Raw genomic sequence first — 10,000 nt, forward strand, 5'->3', positions numbered from 1 at the left:
GGTGCAATGCTCTAAAAACTGAGCCATGAAGCCACTCAATTGTCCATAAGAAGCAATCAATTAAATTGTTCAGAAAAATGCGAGGATCAATTATATATGTCTTTCGTCTTTCGTTTTTTCCCGACCTCAACTTGAATTTCCCGGGAGTGCGAAAAAATACTGAAACGGACCGTGTTTCCATGGTAACGGTCCGTACTGCAAATCCCCACCAAACACCAGCGAATCAGAGTGTTCCATTTAGCCTGAGAATTTTTTGTCATGTAATGAAAACGAGGTAAAATAGTTTTTCAGTAATACAGCATTATCGTGAAGTTGAAAACCCAAAGAGTTCATAAAACGAATCACTCGTTGAACATTAACAAAACGAAATATCGGTAAAACGAATACAGTAAAAGAAATACAATCAAAATAAAAAGTATAATTACATTGTATACTAACTGAACTACGAATTGAATATATTTGTGTGAACTACTTAAGCAATAATGAATGACATTATATTAATCTTCTTTACATTTTAACGAAATCTACTGAGAAAATGGAGTTTCTGTGTTAATTAGTAGTAATGTTGTTTGTGATGTCAAGTTCCATGAATTAAAGAATGAATCTATTTAGTCGGTTTCATGATCATAGTGGTATTATGGGTAATTTGGGCAAAGCGAAATCACATACCATACATGGACCCAAGACCCAACGTTTCAGCAGCTAGGGAATACCCTACGCACCGCCCATGAAAGTAAGTAATGAGCTGAAGATGCCGTGCTGGTTGGTCCTTTTTTCAATATTTCATTTCTCATATATTTTAAACTCCTACAATGAAATCATCCTCAGCAGGGAAGTGGATGACCAAAGCAGCTTTCAACGAACCAGCAACCATCAAGCCGAATGAGTCCCAACTTTTTGAAAGAGAAAAGAGTAGTTGTCGTCTAAAAATTTCTTGCAACCTGTTACTTGAAAAGCATACAATTTCAACTTATTGCCATTTTGATGGCTTCATAGCAATGCTTATCATAACTACGTTTCCTGGGTGACGGTTACTGTTTGTTAAAAGCTGTGGTTTTGTCGGTAGGAGAAATCCCGCTCTCTATGAGTACAACAAACTTTCTCACTTCACCCAGATCAACCGAGAAGCGGCCACGATGCTGTCCCGTTGTGCAGCGCATGCCACTTATCTCTGCGAGTTCTGTGCTACATATTGGACCCTGAAAAACCCCTTTGAATCCTTTCAGCTCCCAGGAATCATTAAGGCTCTGTTTTGATCTTTATAAGGATATGAAGTTGTTGTTTTGTGTGCTTGGTTGTTAGAACTATTGCCCCGACAAGAATAATCTGGAGCCTGCCTTTCATGTTGAAGTGTGTCGTATACGAAAGAGCCGCGAGCGTCCGTGAGGCCTCCAACAGATCGTCTTCGACTGCAAAAAAATGGCAATGATAACATGTCAGTAATTGCATCAACTGAAGTTTCTAAATGTAACATTTATATGTTACAAATTGGAATATATTTCGAGAGCAAGTCCATAACTTGTTTCCGCCAATCAATCTCTTGGCTCAATTGGTCGAGCATTCGAATACTGTGCGGGAAGTCGCGGGATCAGAATTGAGGCTGGACTAGTCCTGACTTTGTAATAACAATGATCTGTAATTCTTTAGACTCTCTAGTCTTCTGGGATAACGACGATAAACCGTAGGCCCCGTCTCACAACCCTTCAATGGGGAATTTAAGAACTACGACGGCGACGGTTGACGAAAACGTCACCTCAAAATATAATTCGGTCTCGTTCACGTCCTACAATGTGGGTGAAGTATCCTGGTACGAGTGGTTTTAGAGTGAATATAGAGAATGAAGGATTCTCTGTTGCATGCTTACGTTGTCGTCAAAATCTCAAATCTGGTGATTTCACGTCGTCGTTATGCAGAGGACCGCTAAGATACTTGCCACAAAATCCGTGACGTGCAGCACGATTATTTATACTCTTTTAACCAATGATATTACTGCTTTGTGGCAATGACGTAATCGTAGCCGTCGTCGTTTCATAAAATCCCTAATGTTGGTAACCCTTTGGGATGTTAAAGAATTAATCTGCACACTATTCGCAAATTGTAATGTATGGAGTTCCCGGAGTTGTGATCCGTCATCTGTGGTATATCATGGTTGGGAGAGTAAACGACCGGAAGTCGATCTTTGTCGATCTGTGATCTCCGTGTTGTTGACTCTCCACCCGCATTGTCCCTGAATGCATAAATAATAAATATATAAATATATTAAATAAATAAATAAATAAATAAATAATAATAATAATAATAGCAATAATAATAATAATAATCATCATCATCATCATAATCATCATCATTATCATCATTAAATGCTGCCAATAGAGTGCACATATTAGTGGCATGGTGGCGAGGGAGTGTAATCGCCATTCATGCGCTTTTCATAAATTTGTTTTGGTTTCGATTTCGAGTTATAGCTAATGCGATATTTGATATTGATTTTGCTCCAGCAGGCTTTCAGGTACGCAACTCAATGAAATTAATATTTGATTTTCCAGTTTGACCAGAAATAAATTACTGTAGTTGAAACTCTGTGAAGACGTCATTGTGTACTCCCATGCATTCCTTTTTCACGTGTATTGAAAAAGGAAATAGTTGGAGAGAATTAAAAGAAAAAAAAGAAGATGTATCTCTGTTAATGGAAGGCAACTGTAAAAACTATTTCACACAAACGTAAATTTTTCTCAGTTAGTGAATCTGTAATTATTTCACCTGTAACAGTTCTTCCTTTAGTTAATTCTCATCGGTATTTTAAGCTGACTTTCCATATATTGTAATTATTTTTATGGTACTAATAGTTAACACCTATGTATACTTAACAAGGTGTCTTCAATTAACTAGTGGCTTAGCAAAATACGGCACGACCGTCTGCTCGCTCTCTCACTCTCTCACACATTCATTCATTCATTCATTCATTCATTCATTCATTCATTCGCAGCCCCACTCGTTCATTTATTTTCGGTACTGCAGCTTAACATACTGCAGTAATATTCGCGGGCGTGCACTGTTACATACCGTTCCGGCTGTTTGTAGCGGGTGTTCTCGTAATATTGTTCAAACTCCAGGAAGATGTTCTTCAGATACGATGGAACGTTCAGTGAACCATCCGAAGCAATGTTCATGTAGCAAGGTCGATGGCTTGAGATGGGAACATCGACGTCATTATAAGGTGTCTCGTATCCATGGCTACATGTGAATGTTAACAATTCTGTCAAGCCAATCAGGTGACGAAACTGCGTAAGGTTTGACATCTCGATTTAAGCCTAAGAGAGATATACTGAAAAGGTTTCATTTCATCGAGAGCAAAAAGCGATATTTTTTTCTGAATAAAAAAAAACGTTTTGTGGAAAGTTTAGATCAATTCCGACGTTTAGAAGTACGCGAAAAGGTCTCTCTGACCACCAGGTATTACACAACATCGCATCTTCATCAAGTTTTTTCGGTTTTGCTCGGATTTTTTTTTTCTGTCGTATTTCGTACTTCCAAACTTTTGGAGTTTAAGGAATTTGATAAAACAATTATTCCATTGGCGCTTGCTGGATATGAGACTGGTTATAGCCAACTTGGCGCTACGCGCCTCCTTGGCTATTTATAATCTCATATCCAACGCGCGCCCTTGGAAAAATTGTTAGTTATACTCTGGATAGTTAATTATGCTCTTGTGGATAACGTTGTCCTGTCTTTTAACGACTGGGGCCTGATACTGAGATACAGGCTCTAAATTTTACTAACTAGAGGCTTGTGTGAAGTACACATTGGGTTGCTTGCTAACATAAAACGATATTTGAAACCTGAATAAATTACCAGGACAACCGAAAATACTGCCTACTCGTGGCAAAGAAATTTATATACTTTCGATTACTTCTATCTTCAGCGCGGGGTTACAAAGTACTCAATGATACCCTAAACTGTGCAAAAAAGCTACGTGACATTCACTGTTCCTTCTGTCCCTCTGAATCAGAATCACTGTACAATTTTCTTTGTCCTTATCTGTTTGAATTTTTGCCTCGAAGTTACAATAAAGAAGACGTACAACTGGCCTTGCAAGGTATTATTGTGGTTGATCATTGGAAAGGCTATATGTAGGTCTGTTGAGCGAACTAAACACCTCCAAATATAGATGGCTTTCAAAATACGATTTTGGCGAAATATGAGACAGAATAACACATAAGATTATGAATGAAAACACAGGTCAGTGGTCATCGCTTTACCAATACAGTAAGAATCCTAAACATTCATTAAAGCTAACCTTAGGCCTGGCATTGGTAAAATAAACGGTTAGGGTTGTTTCTGTATTGGTAAAACAATGGACCTATGACCTGTGTTTTGTACCTTCCCTGAATGAACTCACCATTTCCATCATTGTTCTCTCCTCGTTTTCTTTTGTTTCTTATCAACAAAATAAATAACAAAACCGCTGCAAGGACAGTTATCCCGGACAAACTGGCAGCTATGACTGTTCCTGCAATTGAAAGCAATTGCCATTCACCCTATTTTGAGTTAACAGTTAAAATGTTCGACGCTAATTGTTTATTTTTGAAGAAGGACGCAGTAATAACATACGTATGGCTTTTTTATGAAGTCAACTTTGTGTAACGACAAAATATAAAAGGAGTCGATTTCTCGTCAAAATTGAGTCCTTCATTGATAAAAGAAAGTACGTAAATCATGAAGTAAATAATTAAACGTAACACTTTTCTTCAGTGGAGTCTGACGTCCCAACCACGTGAATAAAAAGCCGAGACCATACGATACTCTTTAATTCTTTTCAATAAAGGCCTGTTTTGCAGACGATGGAACCTCGCGATCACGAACTTCAGCAATGGAAATCGAATCTTGATACTCATATGCAAAAACTTAGATCAATTTACCTGTTGCACCATTTGTCTTGGAGAACACGGTCGGCTGAGATGAATCTGGAAATTTATGCATATAATTTGTTATCTTCCTAGCAAACACAAAGACGACAACCCTCCAAAAGCAAATAATAACATAGCTCATATACAATTTTTTATCGTAACGAGCTTGGAAGATAGTCTGAACGTTGGGAGTTGACTTATCATATAATATAGTTTTATTCTTAAAAAAAGAAAAGAATTCTAAATCATTGCTTGATTTCACATACCGGTATTTCCAATCTGGTCAAAGAACTGTGTGCTTTTTTTCTTAGACGTCTATAAAATACTTGTAAAAAACTCTAAAATTAATAAAATACACGGAAACATTTCTCCAATCTGATTGGCTAAGATTAACGCAGGTTTCAGGTAACACAGTGCAAAAGAGGTGACGATTTGTCAATTTTCAAAGAAACTCACACATAGCCAAACAAATGCGAGCCCTAGAGACCTCAAAATTTGGATGAGTGATTCGTGACACGCAATACGCGTTTGTTGGTTCTGCATAATTGTTAGGGACAGCACACTTACATTGTTAATAATATACACGTAAAACCTTCCCCTTTCTGATTGGCTAAGAAACAAATCCAGTTTCAAGGTAACACAGGACAGAAAACAGGCAACTCAGTGCAAACATTCTGTTTGGTCAATGATCAAAGAAAGTCTCGGATAATCAATCAAACGTGAACCCTAGATGGAACAGTTTTTGCGTGATTCGCGTGCACTTCTTCTGATCAATTACGATAATCTCATCTCAAATTGAAATTTTTTATGCATATTATTCATAAGTAATCACATGCTTTTTCCTGTGCAGTTTCGAATTTATACGAAGTACTCGTAACGTTTTTCAACGACTACAAATCGCCACTCAATTGCACGCGTGCAATTTGGAATTAATAGCGCGCTTGTAAGTTTTTTTCAATGTCAACAGATCAGTTACTCGCCCAACGGGCTTGTGCAATTTTTTTCACCTTTATCACTCGACGGCCATTTTGGAGTCCGTGGGGAATAAAGGCTTTGTCTTTGCATTGCCTTTGCACGTCTAGCCTCACACTGAATGAGAGATTAGACGTGCAAAATCTTTTGTTTGGACATTAAGTGATATGGGTCTATTGGTCTTTGAAAAATTTACCCTTGCATATTGCTTCCAAATTGCATTTGAACTAATGCGATTACTTGTACTAGAGCGAGTTTCAATCGAGTGTCGTAAAACCAAAACCAAAGTAATTACTTTGGCCAATCAAAGAGGACGGAGACAGTAAACCAATCAAAACTCGAAGTTATTAGACGTAGCGGACCCAAGCGCGGTAAAATGTGCACGCGCGAGCCACGATTGGTTTCGGTTTCACTTCTGATTAATTGACAAATTGGCGCGAGAACTTTGAACCAATCACTAAGTGAAATAATGCAAAACCAAAGCAATTCGCTAATTACTTTCGATACTCAATTGAAAACCTCTCTAATATACAATTTCTTTCCTCGACACATTTCAATATGGCTAGCAAGTAACGGACACTCAACACGCTCAGTTCACCAACGGAGAACGCCTCCTCGTGTTTACAGGTACAAAAGCATAGACACCATGACCTGTACGTCCAGATTAAAAGCTCTAATTCTTTAGGATCTGATCAGTTAAACTCTTCATTTTGTGTCAGCAACTCGTATACAGTATATCAACGTGCGGAGACATTTTGCCAGAATCAAAATGCTAGTTCCCTGCCAGATGCCTAATTTCCAGCTAGCGACCTGTCCTTGTTAATTGATATTTTGAGATTAGGCGACTCGAAAAATTCGACGTTGACTCAGAACGATTCCCGTTTGACCTTCCCAACGGGGAAAGCACCCTTGGCTATCCCTCAAACGGAGATTTCCTTTTTTATTCAACTTTTACGACGTACATTCTACTTCAAAGAAACAAACATTTTAAACATGCAGAGAAGATTCAGAATACGCGACGCAAAGAGTCGACCCCTGATCGATGGCTTCTAATTACAGTTTCGGATATCCACTAGACTAACCGTATAAAAGATGCTGAGAAATCAAATCTAAGAGTATTAACAAAGTGGAACCCAGCAAAACAACTGAAAGCTAACCGTTTTCAATGTGGTTTTTAGGCCTGAATACTGTAGATCAGCGCGGATTAGCTCAGAAACGCTATTTCTTGTCGAACTAAAGCTCTAATTCTGCCTGTTTTCATTTTTCTTACAGCGGTAAGCTTGTAAAATTAAGATGGTATATTGCGTTGTGTAATTGTTACGAACCCCCTTTTGAGGGATGGCTAAGCGTGCTTTCTAATCGGTCACGTGATGATAACACGCATGTCACGACTAACCGTTTACAAACTTGCTGTGTTATCTCGCTTTTAATCTTCTCCCCAGAGCCCTCATAACCTAATCTAGCGGAAAAGGTAGATGTCTTGACCGAAAGGGTCGCAGACACTGGAAACTGGATTGTCTCGTGCTCAGTTTTAGTCAGCGGATCAGTAATTCTAACGGGCAATGCACGGAAAAAACATCACGAAAATCTGATTATAAAACCGATTTGCAAGCCAGGGGTCTCCTCTAATTCCATCCCAAGGTATAAGAAAATTAGCCTTTTTATTCGATTGAAAAATATTTTCACCATCGTCATTTTACCTGCTCGAGTTTTCACGAAGTATTGGGCATTGATCTCTCCGTCGCCCTTCGCTGTGAACGCAAGTATTTGAAAGCTATAGTTCCTGTTGGATCTTAGGCTTTCGATCTTTACGCTGGTTTCCTCTGGGGAATGCACAGACTTGATTCCTCTCGACATGCTGTTAACGTCACTGAATAATACCAAGCACCTCCTCGTTGGTATGTTCTGGAGGGACTGGTCCCCAATTAAGCTGAACTTCATCCACTCCAAGGCCAATTGCTGACATGTTTGTTGGAGAGTGGTCTGGGACTTAGAAAAGAAGTTGCACAAAGAACTATTCTCTGTTAAGCACTCAATTGTTCAAATTTGAATCTGAATAGATGGATCACACACTGCAAATCCTTGTGATGAATTCTCTAGTGACTTATCCAAAGCACCACGGCCCGGAGTACACCCTCTCAAACAAACTAATTTTCGAAATCTATCGAAAAGATTATTTTCCTATTAAGGACGCATAACGTGTACCAAACAATTATACACTCAGAGTAATAACAGTATATGACAGCAATATTCAAACGTCATCCTGAAGTCTTTATCAGTCGAGGAATCATTCTGAGAAATTAACTTCAGATTTCTTTGGAATTCTCCTTCTTTACCTCTTCCAGATGTTCATTCAGCAAAGCTTCAGCTTTCACCTTATGATAAATGTTTTCATTTTATTTTCTCCTGTCCGTCGGTCGGCCAGTTAACCATTCAGTCATATCATTTATTTGTTATGAGGCGAGTTTACCTATTTACTTACTGAATATTATTATTTTTTAATTTTTTTCATTTAACATACCGTCTTCATCAGTTGAAATGACGAGTTTTTCAATCCATATACCGTTTCCAAAGTTGTTGTAAGCCCTTAGACAGCAACTATAATTTCTGTGTTCCTCAAGTTCTATGAAGACACAGCTATGATTGCCGAGTGGCATATCCATGATTCCTCTCTCAGAGCAGTTGACAAGATGGCAAGCTACGCGAAACCCAAGGAGAATTCCTCTTATTTAGGACTTTGGAACATCTCCCCAGGTCACTTGAATGCTTGTGGAGCTTAAGTTGTGACCGCCAAAGTTAGAAGGTGGACTGGATGGCACTGATGGATCAAATGGAGGACAGCGCATCGTTATTAATCAGATAAACCCAATTCATTTTAGGCAGGATATAACCTAGGAGGAACATCGCCGTCCCTTAAGGGCCCACAGACGGATTTTTCGCGCGTTGCTAAGGAAGTGAAATGTTACTTCCGGTAACTGACGTCATCATACCATGAGCTGACAAGAAAACCCACTCACAAGCAAAAGTCACCGCACAAACTGTTGTTTCCATCGAAGATTTTTCCTCGGCCTTCCTCGAGCTCGTTCTCAGATCAACTGCGCATGCGTAAACGAACTGACTTCCGGTTTGAGAAAAAAGCTAAATTTCCGGCGGTTTTAAATTGAATTAATTTTTTTTTACATGGCACGTTTCACCCCCAAATACAGAATATAGCTAAGCATTGATTTTTTAAAATCATCTTTTTTGAAAAAGTTATGGGTATTTCAGTATCGTTTATGTCTTTAAAAAGAACATTTTTCAAAATAAAAAGAAAACCATGCTTGGCTGGATGCAAAAACGAATACAAATTATCAAACCATCGATTAAATACCCAAATTGCGTAGCACGGAGACAAATTTAGAGTTTTCTTTTATTGGTCACGTGACCATGGGCGTGGTATGATGACGTCATATTTAGGGTCATTGGCTTACAAAAGTTGGAAACTGACCAAAATAATGCCAAATTCTCTCAAATTACTTAACCATTACATCCTTAGCAACGCACCCCAAAAAATACGTCAGTGGGCCCTTAAGTAAAGCTTGCGTTGCCAGAATTGCGTAACTATAACGGCAGTTCCTTCATAGCTGAAAGCATTTGTTAATTCAGCAATGTTTGAACGTGTAACATGCGTGCAAATTAGATGACGTTTGTTTTCTGGTGTGTTGTATCAATTTCTTTTGCCTAAGATCGGCACGAAATCACCCCACAGCACGAACTTCTTTAATTAAATTAAGTCTACTCACCCTCTTTTGCACATCTGGGCACGCCACAGTACTCCCACTGCACGGTCTCATTTGTGGTGAAACACCATGGCCCGTCCAAGGCAAGGCCCCCTGGATTACGACACGAATTGGTACTATTTTTGATTTCCTCATAAATCGATCCCGTGATGCCGTATTCACGAGGAGTTGTGGCATTCCACGACTGACACTTGTACCCGGACACTGTGGTGCTCTTGTTCCCATGGTAACCTCGGCCGTCTCCATAGAAACACTCTAACAAGAATCAATGATCCTCATAATTTCTGTCTAACAGAAATGTTAAGGAAAGAAGTCACGTGACGAACTGTCGCAATAGCCCTT

The 10,000-nt window shown here is 38.9% G+C and overlaps 1 protein-coding gene and 1 pseudogene across 1 annotated transcript in view; one reads left to right on the top strand and one right to left on the bottom strand.

Annotated features, from left to right (window-relative positions):
* The window catches only part of LOC138021656 (kappa-type opioid receptor-like), a 6,284-nt gene extending 5,771 nt beyond the window's left edge, over nucleotides 1-513 (top strand). The window contains exon 2 of the mRNA XM_068868592.1: nucleotides 1-513. This exon is cut by the window's left edge and continues 1,473 nt beyond it. The gene's annotated coding sequence lies outside the window, so the exon portion shown is untranslated.
* A 709-nt stretch (nucleotides 514-1,222) lies between these two features.
* The window catches only part of LOC138020749 (uncharacterized), a 16,353-nt pseudogene continuing 7,575 nt past the window's right edge, over nucleotides 1,223-10,000 (bottom strand).

The sequence above is a fragment of the Montipora capricornis genome, chromosome 10, assembly GCF_036669925.1.
Source record: "Montipora capricornis isolate CH-2021 chromosome 10, ASM3666992v2, whole genome shotgun sequence".
Lineage (NCBI taxonomy): Eukaryota > Metazoa > Cnidaria > Anthozoa > Scleractinia > Acroporidae > Montipora > Montipora capricornis.